The following is a 20219-nucleotide window of genomic DNA, read 5'->3' as shown; positions in this document are numbered from 1 at the left end:
TGTGAAATGGCCATGGAGAATGCCCTACACTTAAATCCATAAGATGCTCCTTATATATTCATGTGATTGTTATACCGAGCCAAGTGATCTTCCAGATCTCTCGACCTATTCTATAAAAAATTTAGAAACTTTAAGGATGTTGAGATGTGGTTATTCAGAACCTCGAGTGCCAAGGGCTCATTGGAGTAGTTCCAGATAGATCCATTTACTTTTATCCCTTTTACTTATTGTATCAACTCTACCTTGAAGGCCCTAAGTTGTTCTTCCACGAAGATATTATTGTTACCCTAGGAATGCTGGAATATTACCGAAAGGTCGTCATTATTCCTATGGAGATCTTTTGGATTATTATTCCCATGATTCTCTAGGAGTGCAAGCTGAGCTTCCTCTTCCTAATGTTTTGGGTTTTCCCGTCTTGGAATTTCTCGCGCAACTCTTAACTCATCAATAAGCTTCTTATTCTGGGCGTTCATTTGGTTAAAGATAAATTGTTGTTATTGTTATTCTTTAAAATGAAATTCTTGTTGTGAAACTATTCTTCCAAACATCACAACTTCTCTTAAGTCTTAGAGTCATGGGGTTGAGGACTTAAGGCCTGTTGATGAGGACCTTGATCCAGTGAAATGAGAGTCACAGTTGGTGAAGGTGGCGTTGCTGTGAGGCAGGGTACAACCTCTTGCAAAGAGTGGGTTATCTGGTCAAAAGGCCTAGGGGTGGATGAGCCAGGTGGTTGTTGATGTTCCTTGGTAACTAGTGGAATTAGAGCAGCCTGGCAAATAGTGCCTGTTGGTGCAAGGGAGTTCTTGCAAGACTGGAAGAATAAAGAGGAATATTAATAGTGTTCTAACCGGTGGAAACTTCTGAAATAGATGGGATAAGAGTATTGGGTGGAGTAGAGGAATTGATTTGGTTGGCTAGATCATTGGTCTGGTTGGTTTGGTCAACAGAGACGCCGTTTTGAGATTGTGAAGTTATGTTGTCCACGCTCACTGCACCAATGTTGATGCAGTGATACAACGAGAAGGTATAGAGGATAGAACGGTAGTAGTTTTGAAGGTTGATTCACCCAATTGAGGCAAGAAGTCGGATGTTATAAAGAGTGGAGGTGAGGAGAGTATGAAGGTTGGGAGCTGTTGGTTCACCCTTCTTTAATATTCTTGGGGGTATTTATAGGCGAAGGCCCCGTGTAAGATAATGTTAATGTGTTGACTTTGCCATTAAACATTATTATGGACCGCGTGGGGTAGATATCTATGATGGGATAGATCCTGTCATTTATTTTGACTTGATAGTATAGAGCAGTTGAACACATGTGGTATTTGGTAACCAACAACTTCATGTTCTCGATGAAGGCTTAAGGATCTAGATGACGAATGACATGCGCTTGCCCAGATGGTCGTCCTGAAAGGGAGGCTTGTGGATAATCTTTCGACTTACTGACAATAGTCTTATTGTTTGGGTATCCTCTTGACCTGCCACGTGTCCTCGTATAGATGGGAGTATAACAACTTTCAAATTTGTATTTGTTGTTTTATAAAAGCATTGGGCTTTTGATAATTTTGTTGGAAAAAACTTTAAATGCTAGTATAAATGATATGATTTGCCCTATATACAAGCTTTTTACCATTCTACATGTTATCAATTTAAAAAAAAAAATTTGATGTACATATATCCATATTATTTTTATGATTTTGATTGGGTTAGTGTCATCTATCAATTGGATCCCAATTCAGTCATAAAGTTACCAAAACCCACATTATTTTTAGAAAGTAATAAATATTATTTTGAGGACACTTTTGTCTTTTCATATTAAATCTAAAAAATATTTGTACATGAAAGAATTCTAAACTAAAACATTAGAATCTTTAAAATATCAAATTTACAATTTTAACTAAAACAATATTTAATTATTATATGTAAAATTTGTTATCTATTCTATACTATTACTTAAGTGATTAACTAAGTTGATGTCATAAGTCAACCGAGCACTAAGTTCATTAGGAAATTACGAAAACATTATTCCGTAATTAAATTAAGTGAAATTATTTGAGGGTTTTTATTTTTTTATTTTTAAAGCTAATAAAAATTGTATATGGCGAGATTTCTTTTGACAATTGTATATGGTGAGATTTAAGTATGTGTTATTTAAATCAATAAAACATTAATATTATCACTAAACCAAAACTTTATTTTAAGATAATATTTACATATTAATTGTATTATAGACTTTATTACCTCCATCAATTGCATAGTCTTTTATTGAGTTAGTGTCATCCGGTCTCAACTTAGGAAAATTACTTTAATGTTTTCTTCGCATTTAAAATAAATTATATTATTTGAGGGTACTTTAGTCATTTTATTAAAAAATTGCAAGTGATAGGATTTGAATCCATGCCAATTAAGTTAGCAAAACTTCAAATTTACTACCTAACCAAAGTTTTATTGTGATATTTTATATATTTTAATTTTATTATCACACTTTGATACCTCCATCAATTGTATATATTAATAATGTTGTTAATTGATATGATGTCACAAATCAACTTGACGCCAACTTAGGATTGATAACAACACCATGATAAATAATTGTATTCGTTTAGCAATCTTAATTTGATGTATTCATGTGTTTAAATTTCATTATACTTACAATTTAGCATCGTATATATTTCATGTGTTATTACTTATTAGTTTCAAATAATATATTTCATTATTTATTGTATGTTATTTTTAAATACAAATCTGCGTTCTAAATACATGATTTCCACCCGATACGTGTGTGATAGAGTTTTTAGTATTGATAATGTTGTTGATTGAGTTGACGTTACAAGTCAACTCGACATTAACTCACAATTGATGACAACACCATGATAAACAATTGTCGTGCATTTAATATTGTGAATCTGATGTATTTATGTGTTTAAATTTCATTTTACTCAAAATTTAATATATATTTTTTATTTTAATATCGTACATATTTAATTTATTATTGTAATTAATCATTTTCAAATCATACATTTCATTATTTATTATATGATATTCTAAATTTATAATTTTCATGCGTATTAAATTTCTAGTATATATTAAAGCGTTGAACCAATCAATTTTCAGATACGATCCGACTTTTACGAGGGTGACAAAACAAAATGTGAAAGCAAAAAATGGGCTGCGATTATGGTGAGGGTTCTGTTACGCGGAATGCCCACCCACCGGTAGTCGCCACCGCCCTTCCTTTCCACATGAGGAGGCCAACACCAAAACTATAAACAAATTCGGATTTAGATTTTTCAAAGATTTATCCTTGACCATTTGAAACTCTCAAACTTATAATGAAAACCCCCAAATTGGTACCAATTCCACAATCCCACACCAAATACTCCCATTTTTGTCCTCAATTTTATTTCTTATATAAAAAATAAGATTAATACATAATTAGTCTCTGAATTTGTCCAAAAGTACTTAGTTGATACTTAAACTTTTTTTTTTGCTTAACTAGTACTTAAACTTGTATTCCGTTACTCAAGTTGGTACCTCTGCACTAACATAGTTAGTTTGTATTGACGTGGTACTGATGATCAATTCTATAATAACATATAGTAGCTTCTAAATATGATACTTAACAGATATAAATTAAAAAATTAAAAATCTTTTTAAAAATATTAAATTAATTTTAAAAAGTATAATTTTTTAGACGAGTTCAAGCACCAACTAAGTACTTTTTGGATAAATTCAAGTACTGACTAAATACTTTTGGACAAGTTCAGGGGGCAAACTACATGTAAACCCTTAAATAATTAACATTGTTAACAAATTGGAGCAATGTGTGTGACAGAATACAATTTTATGTACCAACCAGGCACAAAAAAAGTTTCAAATACCAACTAAGTATTTTGGACAAACTCAAAGGGTAAACTGCATATTAAACCTAAAAATACATAACATAAATTTAAAAATGGGTAGGGCCGATTCATATTTTAATCGGGTCTATATTTTAACCTATTTTTATTTTTCAGACAATATTCTTTTCAAACCATCTCAACAAGGGTGGTGCCAAGGGAATTGGTAAGGGTCCATCCCTTCCTAAAATAAAAATTTAAATTTTTGGCCTTTAATAAATTATAAAATTTTAAATTAGTATATGGTAAAGTTGTACTTTGACCCCAAAAATAATAAAATTTTAATTTAATCTTTTAAAAATTATAAAGATATAAACTATCAAAATATTAAAATTACATTTTAACTCTTATAAAAGTATACAACTTAATTTCGATCACTCCAAACAAATTTTCTAACTTCACCCTACTTCTCATATTTCAAACAATCTTTAGGCTTATATATAACTCATCACTAAACATGTCCACTTGCTATCAAATTGGCAGCCATTTTGTTTATCATTTACAATATCACATAGATCATTGATGAATTTCAAACATTTGCATTGCTAGGCAAAGTTATTATTTTCGTTTATTTTCCTACCCGTATTAAATACTCATAATTTAAGGGAAAAAAAAGCTTTAAAATTTTAAGTAGGTTAAATTCTGTTATTAGTCCCTATACTTTGTAAAAGTTATGGATTTAATCTTTGTATTTTAATTTGATCAATTTTAATCCATATACTTTTCATGTACTTTTGAATTATGAAAGTTTAGTCCTGACCCAAACAAGAATAGTTAAATCCATTTGGTTAAATTCAATTACTAGTCATGTACTAATGTGTATACTTATAGATTTAGTGAGGTAATATGAGTTTAATAGTTATCGTTTGATGAAAACTGAAATTTTACAATTTGAAAATTAGAGGGACTAAAAGGATCAAATTAAAGTAAAAGGGACTAATATCAAAATTTAACCATTTAAATATATTCCTATCGTCAGTTACACTTGAATCCGAAAATAACATGAACTTTGACAATCGAGTCCTTAAACCGAAACACGGTCCATAGAAGGTCCCTGATCCCTGGGAGCTGGGACCAACACTGTGTTGACTTTAACTAACCACCACAAGCTTGTTTTATTCATAAATTTTGATCTGTGAGCAGAATTTCATCACTTCCAACAGTTCCAAAAAACACGCCCACAACAAAATTCCAAGTGTTTTCAGTGAACAGGGTTGATGGCAAGCTCTGTAATAACACTCGAAAGTACACCAACATGGGCTGTCGCCGTTGTTGTTTTCGTCTTGATTTCCATCTCCATTTGCATTGAACATTTGCTTCATCTTTTAGCCAAGGTCTGTATAAAGCTTTAGCCATGTTCTTGCATGCGTTATAAATATATATATATATATATATATACTGATTTTTTTTTTGATTTGATAGTATTTCAATAAGAGCAGAAGGAAATATCTTATTCAAGCTCTTGACAAGATCAAATCCGGTGAGAATATATTAATTTTCTTTGCATTTTTCTTCTTCTTTTTTTAAAGTGTAGCAAATTATGAAACTTTGAATTTTTATTTGTTTGACTGTAGAATTACTGCAATTGGGGTTCATATCATTGTTGTTAACTGTGGGTGAAAAGCCAATTGCAAATATATGTATCCCAAAGAGTATAGGTGAAACTTTTCTCCCTTGTAGTGATCCTTCAAATGATAGTCCTGAAGAAGCAAAATGTGAAGAACAGGTACTTCAACTATGTGTTCGATCAAATGCCTCAGTGATATATGTTTTCGGATAATATTTGATAGCTCGTGAATGATGTTTTTGGGTGTCATTTTTGGAGCAGGGAATGGTTTCATTGTTGTCTAGGCAAGGTATGAAAGAGCTTCAGTACTTGATATTTGTGCTGGCTTTCTTCCATTCTTTATCATGCATCCTCACATTTGGTCTTGGCATGGCAAAGGTGATTCATTTTTTTAATGCAATAATTCCTTCTTCTTTTTTTGTGATCTTTTGATACCTTTTTAAGTAACATATTGGGCCAGCAATTTGGGGGGTTCGGTTCTTCAGTTTTGACTTTTTTGTGAAAACAAGTCAAACTTTTACATGAAAAGATCACTAAGATTCCATGGAATGTGGATTTCAAGACAGAGCCAAGTGTGAAAATGTGGCTTGTGTTTCACATTTTTGGTTTTATTTATTTAGCAGATGAGGAAGTGGGAATCTTGGGAGGCTGAAACAAGAACATTAGAATATCAATTCTCAAATGGTAAGCTTTTTGTGGACTCTGGGGTATGTCTTTGTAGGCCCTTTCCCTTAACATATAATTATGGATTTATTCATCTAGTCACCTCTAAATATAAAAAAGCTTAGTTGGTTCACGTTAGGTGGTTGAAACAAGATAACTATACTTAAAGTCATTTGGGTTTGTTTTGAAAGGTTAAAATATGTCGCAAGTTTTTGTATTTTTTTGTAAATTTGGAATTTAATCTTTATATCTTTAATTTTAGGAATTTGGTCTCTTTACTTTTTAGATTTTAAAATTCAGGATCAATTGTTAACACTCTTAGTTTTTTTTTGTTAAATTGATTCATTGTAACGTTATTTTCTTAGTTACATTGCTACCAAGTGATTTTTTTATTTCAAAATATTACACCAACTAATTTGACATAAAAGATTAGCAGTGTTAAAATTGAACCTGAATTTTAAAATCTGAAAAAATAAAAAGAGTAAATTCGTAGAAATAAAAATACAGGGACTAAATTCTAAATTCATGAATACTACAGCAACCTATAGCATATTTTAATCGTTTTGAAAATACTTAAATTTGGCTAAGTCATTGGCTCAAGCAGTTGAAGCTATCAAGGAAGTGGAATTCAAGTAGCTTGAGAGCCTAAGCAAGCTTTCAAGTTAAATTCGAGTTCGCATAGGTAACTGAGCTGGTAGTCGAGCATAGGAATAAGCTCGTGTTTTATTAAGTGAACGGCATTAAGCTCAAACCAAGTTTTGAACCTCAAATTTTATGTGAAGCTTGAGTTGGGGGAGAAATTAAATTGTAATTTTTACGATACTAAAAATATAATTTTACCATTTTAATAGTCTATATCTTTATAATTTTTAAAGGATTAAATCAAAGTTTTATCATTTTAAGAGAGTCAAAGTGTAATTGTACATTTACTAATTTAAAATTTTAAAAATTTTAAAGAACCTAAATGAAAAATTTTATATTTTAGAAGAGGCCGGCCTCTCTAGCCCCCTAACTACACCTCTGGCTTGAGCTAGACTCAACTCTATTACACCCTTAGACTTAGAGCTCGAAAATGTCTTTCCTTATACTTATGCTACGATTTTTGCTAACCATCTTACTACCCTCCATTAAGTAGATCCTAGGAGGTTCCTCCTTATTCATCAAACATCATTTGCAAGGCGACATCTTAGATTCTGGAGTGAACACAGGTTTCTTCGTTGGCCGGTGAGTTTAACTTTTCAATTATGATATCCTATATATCATATTGTCTACCATGAAACCAATTATCTAAATATGATGTGTTTGACATGTTTTTTTTCAGGCATGTTTTCTTCGACAGTTCTATGCATCTGTCTCCAAAGTGGACTACTTCACTCTTAGACATGGATTCATTACGGTAAATTACTTTGTTTCCTATTTTGATTCTTCATTTTCTTTATATACTTATTTGCGATATATTCTTATGTAGATATAAAGATATAATCTTCCAAATATCTTCCAAATATATAAAAAATTTTAAAAAAATCCAACATACTCATGTCATACTCACATCGAAATCCAAGTGATATAGATTTGTAGCTTGTTGTTTGACTTTTTAAACTTGTATATTCCAGGCCCATTTTTCAGAAGGAAGCAACTTTGACTTTCAAAAGTACATAAAAAGAACTTTGGAATAGGACTTTGGAGTGGTTGTAGGAATAAGGTTAGTTTATAAAATCTTGAGGTTTGTCCACATTTAATTAAGGGTTAAATATAAAATTAGTACTCGAATTTGTCCACTTCTCCCAAATTGATACTTATAATTTTTTTTTGTCTCAGATTAGTATCCGAACTTTTTTTCTGTCCACTATATTGATACTTAATTTTTTGCTGACGTGGCAATGTTGGCCAATCGCACGCCGCCACATGACATCCTCTTATACCTCATTCTCCTAATAAAATTGGTACCCGAACTTTTTTTTTGTCCACTATATTGATACCTGAGACTAAGGACGTTAATTTTTTGTTGATGTGGCAATGCTGGCCAATCGCACACTGCCACGTGACGTCCTCTTATACCTCCTTTTTCTTTTCCCTCCTCTTCCCTTCTTTTCTTTTCTTACTTTTCTTTTTCTGGGTCTGCTTCTACATTTCTTCATCTTTCTTCTTTTTTACTTCCTCCTCATCTTTGCTACTACAAGTTCGAGTACCAATCTGGAACAAAAAAATCACAAGTACCAATTTGAGAGAAGTGAACAAATTCAGGTATCAATTTTATATTTAACCCTTCAATAAATAGAATGAAATTTGATATTATATTGAATTTAAATTAAATGCATTGATGGTGTATAATTTTATATACCATCAATGACTACATTATTAAACAAATTAAAATTAAAATTACTTAATTTCATTTTTAAACCCAATAATATTTAACTGCTTATTTCTTTTGCTTTTGTTATATTTTCAGCCTCTGGGTTTGGATTTTGTCAATGTTATTCATATTCTTGAATGCACATGGTAATTAACTCAAAGACTGTAACTTAATATTAACTAAAAATATAAGCAACTTTATAATTAAATTTGGTATTAAAGCTAAAAGTTTTCATTTATTGATGTGATCTGCAGGTTTTATAATTATCTCTGGCTTCCTTTCATTCCACTATTGGTAAGTAAAAGATATTCAGTTTGCCCTAAGAATATTCCTATACTAAAGGGCTATTATAGAATGTCAAAAGCTATATATCATCTCAAATATTCAATATGGACATTTTCTTTAAAAGTTGTTTTATATGTTTGGAGCAACATATGATCTCATACTTGTATCCTAGTATGATCCTATAATATATATAGAACTTGAATACTATAAAAAATGAAGAGAACAAATAATCTATCCAAATATTAAAAGCTATGATATCCAAACTCAGAGTTAGTTTCGTATATGAATATGCGTCTGATATGGATATATTAATTTTTTCTAAATCTTTTCATATATTTAAGAGAACATGTAATCTTGAACTAATAGCCAATTATATATATACCAAACATGAATAATACTTTAGAAAAAAAAATTAAAGAGTACGGGTAATCTATCCATAGATTAGAAATTATGATATTTGAACTCTTGTGAGTGTCATATATGGATATGTGACCTATCAATAGGGCAGGTTAGTTTCAAACTTGAATAATTTCGGTTCAGGTTAGTTCTACGTTTGAGTAATTTCGAGTTTAGTTGTTTTAGGCTCAACTCCTTTTGGGTTTAGGTCATATGAGTTTGGGTTATTTCGAGTTCAAGTTGCTTTCAACTTCAGGTTGAGTAGATTTAAGTGCAAATTGGGTTAGGTTCGATTTTGGATTAATTGGATCTGGTTTGAATCAAAACCGACAAGTTTGATCGTTATGTTCATTACAGTTCTAATTTCTTTCGTATATTTAGAAGAGCATACGCCTCATACTCATTTCTAAATACATATTAAATACGGATACTTCATAATGATTACTAAACTAACTATAATTAAGATAAAGACAAGCGCACCTATTAAACAACATTATAGCTATGGTGAGGAGGGAGTATCATATCCACGAGGACTAAAAGTACTAGTAATTACCATTTTTCTATTATTTAGCCGATAAATCGAAGTGATTATTTTTAATCTAAACTTACTAATCTAATTTAACTAAGAACGCAATAGAGAATGAAATAGGAAAATAATCGAAGATAACCAATGAGAAAGACAATACCCAGGAAAAAAATCCACCTAGACTTCACCTATTATTCTGAATCTGAATTAAACGATTTATTCACTTGTGTCTTGATTCATAGAAATCCCTAAATTATGTTAATATCTCTTTCGAGAGTAAGAACAACTAACTTTAGGTTGATTAATTGAAATCTCTTTCTAATTAAAACCCCTATCGTCGCAGTAACTCGATCTATGAATTCCCTTATTAGATTTGACTCTAATCCGGTAGATTTATGTCGTCTTATTTCTAGGATTGCATGCAACTCCACTCAATTATGTTAGATCTACTCTTAAATAGAGACTTTTGCTCCACTGAAATAAGCACATTAAACATGAATTAATATCTCAAAAATATTAAAACACAAAATAAGCATACATAATTGAGAACAAGAATCAAATATTTATCGTGTAAAAACAGAAATTAAATCATAAGATTTATCATAGCTTTCATCCTCCCTAGGTATTTAGGGAATTTAGTTCATAATACTGAATAGAAACATCTCAAAATTAGGATAACCACAAGATATAAAGAAACTCAATAAAACTTCAAAAGAGATTAAATGGAGATCTTCGATCTTGAGGGAGATTCGTTTCCGAGTTGATTCCGATGGCGTTCTTCGAGTCTTTTCTTCGATCTTCTCTGAGTGTCTGCTTAGGTCTTCTTCTAATTAGTATTTATAGACTTTAGAATGCTCAGAAAGCCTAAAAATTGGATTTTTCTGCATATCTGGGAAGCAGGTTGCGAAATCGACACAGATTGGCACATGGGCGTGGGGCCAGCCCATGTGAGTGTGTGCAGGCCATGTGGATCCTGAAAACAGCTCTTTTTGTCCGATTTTGGCTTGTTTTTCGCTCCTTTCACTCTTCTATGCTCACCTAAGTATAGAAACATGAATTTAAAGGATTAGAAGTATCAAATTTACTAATTTACTTAATAAATCATCTAAAAACGCATCAAAAATGAGATTAAAAATATGTTACTTTTATGGCTTATTACTTCAGAAAAATGAAGAGCAGGGATAATCTATCCATAGATTAAGACACTTTGAAACACATTTTTTGAACAGATGTTGCTGCTGGTGGGGACTCAACTTCAAGGCATCATCACTAGGATGTGTTTGGAAAGTCAAGAGAAATCTCAAGTAGTGAGAGGAACATTTCTAGTTAGACCAAGTGATCATTTCTTCTGGTTTGGTTGGCCCAAATTGCTCCTCCACCTTATGCACTTCATATTATTTCAGGTAATCTTTAATTCCCTCCATTTCATTGTTTCCAAAACTTAATATATTTTATTAAAATTCAACTATTGATTTCTTATATGCCAAAATTTAATTGCAGAACTCATTTCAACTGGCATTCTTCACATGGACTTGGGTAATTAGACTTTTTTTTTTTGGTTAAAATATATCATAAGTCTTTATACTCTTCGTAAATTTAAAACTTAGTCTCTCTACTTCTATTTTTAGGAATTTAGTCCATTTACTTTTTAGATTTCAAAATTTAGGTGGATCCAATTGTTAACACTGATAAAATTATTTTGTTAAATTCGGGTTAATTACAATGGTATTTTCTTAGTTACATTGCTACTGAATTTTTTTTATTTCAAAACGTCACACCATCAAATTTAACAAAAAGAATTAACTGTATCAACAATTGGACCTGAATTTTGAAATCTGAAAAGTATATGGATTAAATTTCAAATTTGTGAAGAGCATAGGGACCTATGGCATATTTTAAGTTTTTTCAGCTAATTCATGCAGTTAATTACTCTTTCTTGTTTTCTTTTCTAATTTTGCTTAAAAATTGCAGTACAAATTTGGATTTAGATCATGCTTCCATCGAAAGACCGAAGACATTGTGATAAGACTAGCCATGGGAGTTTTGGTTCAAGTCCTTTGTGGATATGTTACTCTGCCTTTGTATGCTTTGGTCACTCAGGTAAACCACATTGCATGTTTTTAATGTTTCATATTACAATACATGAATCCGGGCGTAGTTTAATTAATTGATACAACTACCCATGAGAAGTAATATTCAATAGGTTTGAGATTTGAATCTCAACATCAGTATTCCCTTACTATATACATTTACATAAATCGGGGGTTTAGTTTAGTTGGTTCATACAAATAACATCCAATAAATATAATATTCGAATTTCAGCACCTTTAATCTCTAAAATTACATGAACCAGGTTTAGCTTAGTTGATCCATACAATTATCTATAGGAGGTAACATCCAATTAATTCGAGATTCAAATTTCAGCATAAAAATTTTCAATACAAAAATTGGAATTTAGTTTAGGCGGTTCTTGCTCTTATCTATAAGAGGTGACACCCAACAAGTTTGGAATTTTAATTCCAACATCGGTATTCCCTTACCAAACATATTACATTACATGAATTGAGTTTAATTTAGCCCGTTCATACAACTATTAATAGGAGGTAACATCCAATCAATTTGAGAATCGAATTTCAACATTAAAAATCACTTTACCATGCATATCATTTTACATGACCCAAGTTTATTTTAGTTGGTTCATGCAATTACAAGTCTAGATTCGAGTCCTAGCATCAATAATCCATTACTGTATTCTAAGATACAGACCTTGTATGTACACAAAGCATTTGGTCCATGCACATTTTGTTCATACCATTAATTAATTCGTGATTCAACTAAATTTTAACAGATGGGAACATCAATGAAGAAAGTTATCTTCCCAGAAAAAGTGGTTGAAGGTCTCAAGAGATGGCGAGCCAATGCTAGAAGCAACATTGCACTAAAAAATAATTACACCTCAGCAAGGCCTTCACTCGATAATAATGCAACATCAATCAATACCTCACCTTCATTTGGAGCTTCACCTTCTTTCAACCTCAACACATCTCATTGCGTAAAATTTGACCAACCATCGAGATCAGAGTACCTAGCCGTTGAGGTAAAAGACGAAGGAAAGGCAAATAGCGCAAATAGAGAAACAAAAGACTCATAAGGGAGGTTCCTTTGGTGGTTTTGATGTGAGAAAGATATATTGAAAAAGACTTGATTGGAAATCGTCAGGAAAAGTCTATATTAATGGAATTTCAAGTTTTATCGACGATTTTGTTGTTGTTGTTGTTAGTATGTGTACATTTTTTGTAGTGATATATATATGTGTAACTACACCTATTTATTATGTATGTTATTGTTTCTCACCTCCAATCAAAAAGAAAAATATGATAATAACATATATTTCATATTATTTTTTTACTACATATTGGAACATAGCATTTTTGATAAAATATACCATACGGGATTAAATTAATTGTTGATATTGGTTTGGCCAAGGGCATAGAGACCACTAATTGGTGTCACCCATTTTGCAATTTCATTGTAGGGTTAATTACATCAGATGTCCTTAAACTATGACCTAGATTTTAAATTGACCCTAGCTTCAAAATATTCTAACCGAGTCCCTAAAGTATCAACATTATATCAGTAAGTTCCTTTTAATTTAGGCATTAAATGCTAACTCAAATATGACATGCATATTTAAAACACATTTATCAAATTTTAAACACGGTGTATTTATCGTATAAATAATTTGAATCTAACATATTAAAGAAAAAGAAATAACCGTAATAGTTCTGTAACACCCCTTACCCGTATTCAATACCGGAATAGGGTACGAGGCATTACCAAAACACATGCACTTGTAAACGTATTTAACCGAGTTATAAAATTTCATCTAAATTAAAACTTTCAAAATAATTAACATGCTTCTATAACTTTTCACAGTATATCCTCAAAATGTTATAATCATAATAATTAGGGCTTACGAGACCCGATACATACTCATGCAATTCAATGCTTCATTTCCATTTCCTTCAATTCGCGATTTCTCATGCTCACGATTTAGATCATATCACTAGCAATTTCCATTTAATTCACGTACAATTCAATGACATCAATTTCAACACTAATACGTATTTACCATTTAACTCAATGTTTATTGATTATACCATTCAATAACACATTTATGAAATTCTCAATTTTGCAATGAAAATATCACTTTAGCTTGAATAACAACATCGTCCTGATATAAATACACTACCACTTATCCATTTACTTTAATTCTTTTGGGCCCATTTGTCACTTACCATCCTTAATCAAATTAGGGAACGGTTACGGAAAATTGAGTACTTCACTTTCACTTTGCCATAGTATAACTATGGTCTTACATATGATCACTTATCACTTGTCCCTGATCAGATAAGTGTAGCTAGGCTACCACTTATCACTTTGTCACTTGATCAGATAAGAGTAGCTAAGGCTACCACTTATCACTTTCTCACTTGATCAGATAAGTGTAACTAAGGCCAACACTTATCACTTTCTCACTTGATCAGATAAGTATAGCACTTATCACTTTTTCACTTGATCAGATAAGTATAGCACTTATCACTTTTTCACTTGATCAGATAAGTGTAGCTAAAGCTACCACTTATCACTTTGTCTCTTGATCAGATAAGTGTAGCTAATGCTACCACTTATCACTTTATCACTTGATCAGAAGTACTCAAATCCGGCGTTCCACTCAATTTGATCATTTATTCATATATCAGGCTTACCAACATGTGTTAATTCATAAACCATTCATGACATTATTTCATGCCAAATCATATATTGAATATACCATACACACATACTATGAAACTTTATTTTCACACATGAGTTTAAACCATGACCAATAATGCACAAATATAAGTATAATTCATATTTCATCATTTTTCAATTAAAATCAAGCATATGACCAATTATACACAAATCATTCATATATTTCCCAATTTTCCTCCTCCTCCTCTCCATTCCACATCCTTAATGTGTATAACACACTTAAACAACATTAGCTATAATTTCACTATTTTCTTGTAAATTTATTCAAAGCTGTTCATTTGAATCATAGTCACTAAATCATTTATATCTTGAGCTACAGAGCTCCAAATTAAGATCCGTTAATTTTCCCTAAAACTAGACTCACATATCTTCATACCATAAAATTTTCAGAATTTTTGGTTTAGCCAAATAGTACAGTTTATTCTTTAAAGTTCCCCTGTTTTGCTGTCTGACAGTTCCGACCACTCTTCACTAAAAATTAATTATCTTATTGTACAGAATTCGGATGATATTTTCGTTTGTTTATTCTAAAAATAGACTCATTAAGGATTCTAAAAATATAAATTATAACTCATAATCAATTTTGTACAATTTTTAATGATTTTCTAAAGTTAGAACAGGGGAACCCGAATTTATTCTGACCTTGTCTCACAAAATCTATTATATCTCATGATTTACAATTCCATTGCTCACACCGTTTCTTTTATAAGAAACTAGACTCAATAAGCTTTAGTTTCATATTTTATTCATCCTCTAATTCAATCTATACAATGTTTTTGTGATTTTTCAAAGTTACACTACTGCTGCTGTCCAAAACTGCTTTAGTGCAAAATGTTAATTTTCATTTTGCCCCAAATTTCACAGTTTAAACAATTCGGTCCTTTCTCAATTAACCCCTCAATTAATCTAATTTTCTCAATTAATACTTTACCTAGACATTATAAGTTGTTACACAACTATTGAAATTCAGAATTTCCACATATAACTCTATTTTCAAACTCTTTTACTATTAGGTCCCAAATATTCACTTTCTATTCAATTCTTTCAATAAAATCAGCATATGAACAATTTAAAGCTCTAATTCCATGCTAAATCATCATATAATTCCAGCACATATTCATATCAACTTTCAACTTCTTTCATAAAATCAAAAACTAATGAATTTAACAAGTGGGCCTAGTTGTAAAAGTCATAAAAATACAAAAATTTCAAGAAATAGTCAAGAATTGAACTTACTTGTAGTAAAAATATGAAGAACCAGCTTGAAGAAGTCCTTCCATGGTGTTTTAGCTGATGAGAATTCAGAAAAATGAAGAGAAATCTAGATAATTCCACTTTGCTCCTAACTTTATTAAGCAAATTTTACAATATTCCAATTTTGCCCTTAATTCTTCTTACTTTCTTGCTGATTTCATGCCTTTGCCGTCCAGCCCAAATAGACCTTGGGTCTATTTTCCTTTTAAGCCCTCTTCCTTTTATCATTTAAGCTATTTAATAATTTCCCAAAATTTTGCATTTGTTACAATTTAGTCCTTTTTGTTCAATTAATTATCGGAACTTTAAAATTTCTTAACGAAACTTTAATACTAACTTTTTAACACTCCATAAATATTTATAAAAATATTTATGGCTCGGTTTAAAATCCCCGAGGTCTTGATACCTCATTTCAATTCTAATTATTTTAATATTTATTTCTAGTGCACTATTCACTATTTCAAAAATTTTCCTAACTTCACATTTAACTTATATTTACTAAATTAATAATATTTTCTACCCATTTGTCGAATTTAGTGATCTCGAATCACCGTTCCGACACCTCTGAAAATTCAGGCCATTACATTTTTTTTTCTCGTCGGAGTTGTGGTCTCGAAACCACTGTTCTGACTAGGCCTAAAATCGGGCCATTACAAGTTCATTTCCGTGCTATATGTTACAACACAAAGCATTGGGGTTATCATCAATTATGAAAAGAATTGCAATTTTGCATTTTATAAATTACACATTCATTAGTGTTATATGATAAAGTGATATTTTATTACAGTTTCCTAGTGAACTAATTAACATTGCATTAGATTGTAAAAGTTCTTGAAAAGTTAATGTTGTTGCACCTCCTTGTGATGCAAAATATTATAGAACATAAATATTATTATTATTATTATTATTATTATTATTATTTTAGATCGAAAAGATATGTATTAAAGGAAATATTTATGCATTTTACATTAAAACCACATATAGAAATGAAATGAGATGCTTATGTACTTGTATTTTAATGGATATTTCCTGAAGGAGTACATTATACTAATATGATTGACATATAATATGGTGACAAGAAGTTCACTATTGTTGGCATGGTTGGTTAGACCATCCCGAAAAGAACTAATATTGAGGACATTAAGAGATTGCATATACTAACCGATACATATACCAACTATAATGCTCCAAATAATTATGTGTCCTAAAATGACAATGTGTTAAAAATAAGTCTTGGGCATACTAGAAGTATGGCAAACTAATCGGTTCCATAAAAAGAACAATTCTTGAAAGAAAGGAACAATAAATGAATATGGTCACACGATACTCAAAGATTAAAAAAATATATTTTTCTTATTTGACAATAAGTGATGCCCATGTTAATGCAATATCGGGTAGTTCAAAACTTATTGAAAGCTCTAGAAGAGCTATTATATTACTACCTAAAGGGACAAAATTTGTCATTGATGATACAAAACTCTTGTGAAAGGGTTATAAAAGTATTCTGAATTGATCTCATGCCTTTTTATGGCTAAATAAAATATCGAGTTCTTTTTTCCACTAATTTTGCTTCATTTCCCAAGTGAATGTAGTAATATTTAATAATTATGAAAATAGAACTTATTGTCATTATTGACAAATAGATAAGAAGATGGATGATTTGAAATGTTGCTAAATGTTCCTTCTTAGAATAGAATGATCAATGATTTATACTAATTAATCATTCATTGAAGCGGATGATATATATATAATCTTATTGGTAAGGAATATGATATATGTTTATATTATTATCCAAATTATTTTAGCACATTCCTTAAAATGAATGTCTACAATAAATATAATAAATTTTATAATCACTTTTTATCATTAAAGTCAATTTGAACTTTTGAAGATTTTGGCATATTTCCTAAACGAATATTGCATATACTTGTTTGCAAATTATATTTCTTTTGTTGAGTTGATGATATTATGGATTTCACATTAATTTAGACATTTTCGAAGTAAATGTCACAATAGTAATTATATGTAGATACAAAGTAAAAGGAATGTAAATAAAAGTACACAATTTATATTGACATTATTAGTACAATTGAAATGCATGTCAAAGTAAACTCAAGTTTACCAATACAAATACATTTACTACTTGGTGTGACTAATTAAACCATCCTCGATCATATATGCTGGGAAAATTAATTGAGAATTCATATGAACATTCATTAAAGAACTAGAAGATTCTTTAATTTAAAGAATTCTCATTTGTTACTTGTTCTCAATTAAAATTGATTATTAGAAATTAATTAGCTAAAGTTGAGATTTAGTGTCTTGCATTCCTGAAATTAATATGAGTTCATTCATCCATAATGCGAATGATTTTGATAGATGCATCTACAGAATAATCACATATGTGTTATCAACTCACGACCTGTCGTTTGCAAGATTGCTTGTTTAAATAATTAATTTCAGGTTATGCAATCCAGACAATTCTTGGTAATGCAAATGAGTTAACGGTGCAGCTTGTAATAGGAGATTGTGCACTATTTTTCCTTCATTTGGTTTTTATCCCACAGGGTTATTCCTAATAAAGTTTTAACGAGGCACATTTTCATTGATGGACATCCAAGGGGGAGTGTTGTAAAATGGATGTCCATATAACTCTCATAACCCCCAAGAATTCATTTCCTTGTAAGTCTTGTAACCCCTAAAAATTTATAGGGGACATGTATAAGCTTTTTTATATCAAAATAAAAGTTGAATCATCCTTTCATTTTTCTATTCTTCTCTCTTGTTCATACTATAATTCTCTTTATTTTATAATAAGTTATCATTTTTAAACATGCTAAATAAAAATTAACCCATTAAATATAAATATGCTCCATGTTATATCCGACTTAAAATTCAACTCCCAAGCTAATAACTAAGCTGGTAAAAGGACTTGATTGATACTTCCAAGTGATACATTCGGTGCCACCTAGGAACATGTTTGTTGCGAATGTATAAATATACTATAGATGTAAATGTAAACAGGGTTTCTGCAACCTGTTAATTCGCCTTGTCTGATTACTTGAAATTGCTTTTGTCTTTTTGTTTAGTACAAGAAATAAATCAAATCTCTCAAACACAATTTCATACAAGATTTATTAATGTTAAATTGCTGGTTTCGATGTTGGAAACTTGAATCCTTATGTCGAATATGCAGACAATGGATTCTGATTTTTGTCTGCAAACTCTACCTTATAACATTTCAACCTTAAATTATGTTGTTTTTGTGTGTGTCCTTTTAATGTTATTTGGGACAGGGGAAGACAAGTGTTGGAATCATATGAAGTTGTTCTTCATTATATAAAATGCATTTAATTAGGAATAAGTTAGGGTTGTGTACGTTCCATACTATCATTGACTTTCGTATGATTAGATCATACTTTAAATGAAGATAATTTTAAGACCAAAATAATTTAACGTGAGTGTTTTACATGTTAGAAAGCAATATATTAATTTTTAGATAAATATACATTTTTTAAAGATTTTTTTATTCAATTAAGCACTTGAACTTGATTTTAAGGTTCAATTCAGTACTTAAGGGTCTGTTTGATTGACGGAATTGATTTTCCGGAAAATCATTTCCAACTTTTCCAGCGTTTGATTGGCGGAAAACATTTTCTATTTGGAAAATGAACTCCAAAACAAGGGAAAATGGGTTACATTTTAGGGAAAATGTCTTACCATTTCAATTTCCGTAAGACATTTTCCGTGCTCTCCTCTCTATCGCCTCCTTCATTCCTTCCTTCATTTCCGGTAAAAACGCTTACATTTATCGATTTTCCAAGAACTTGTTTTTTAATTATTCAATACTTGTTTTTTAACACAATTACAAATAATTTATTTGATATTAGTTTTTTCAATTTATAACGATTAATATTGTAACTTAATAATTGAGTATTATTATAAATAAATCATTGCAATATATGTAAAAATAATTTAAAATATAAAATTTATTAATATATATTAATATATGTAAAACAACTTTTTGAAAAATATTTTCAAAAATCATCAAGCGGCGTGAAAATATTTTACATGATTCAATCAAACACCGTAAAATATTTTCCAAGAAATCATTTTACAAGAAAGTAAAACATTTTCCAGAAATCATTTTACGGAAAATATTTTACTGGCAATCAAACAGACCCTAAAATTTATTTTGGTTCAAATTAGTATTTATGGTAAATGACTTATTTAAAACAAATTTGAAACTCTGAACCAAAAATCAAAGTTCAAGTATGTAATTGGACAAAAAAAAAATCTTTAGGTACCAATTTGAAACTTGAAGCCAAGTTTAGGTACCGATATTTATCCTTAATTTTTTTTAAGGCGTATTTGGTTTATGAAATGTAAGATTGTCTCTAATAATAGGATTATCGGAATTTAAGATTACTCAACACATTACTGAGTATGTTACAGTGCATTGTTTGG

The 20219-nt window shown here is 30.4% G+C and overlaps 1 pseudogene; it reads left to right on the top strand.

Annotated features, from left to right (window-relative positions):
- Window positions 1-4950: 4950 nt before the first annotated feature.
- LOC105798983 (MLO-like protein 12) lies at window positions 4951-13080 on the top strand (annotated as a pseudogene).
- The last annotated feature ends 7139 nt before the right edge of the window (window positions 13081-20219 follow it).

This window comes from Gossypium raimondii, chromosome 9 (genome assembly GCF_025698545.1).
Source record: "Gossypium raimondii isolate GPD5lz chromosome 9, ASM2569854v1, whole genome shotgun sequence".
Taxonomy (NCBI): Eukaryota; Viridiplantae; Streptophyta; class Magnoliopsida; order Malvales; family Malvaceae; genus Gossypium; species Gossypium raimondii.
The sequence above is the reverse complement of the archived record's forward strand: the minus strand, read 5'-3'. Positions and strand labels throughout refer to the sequence as shown.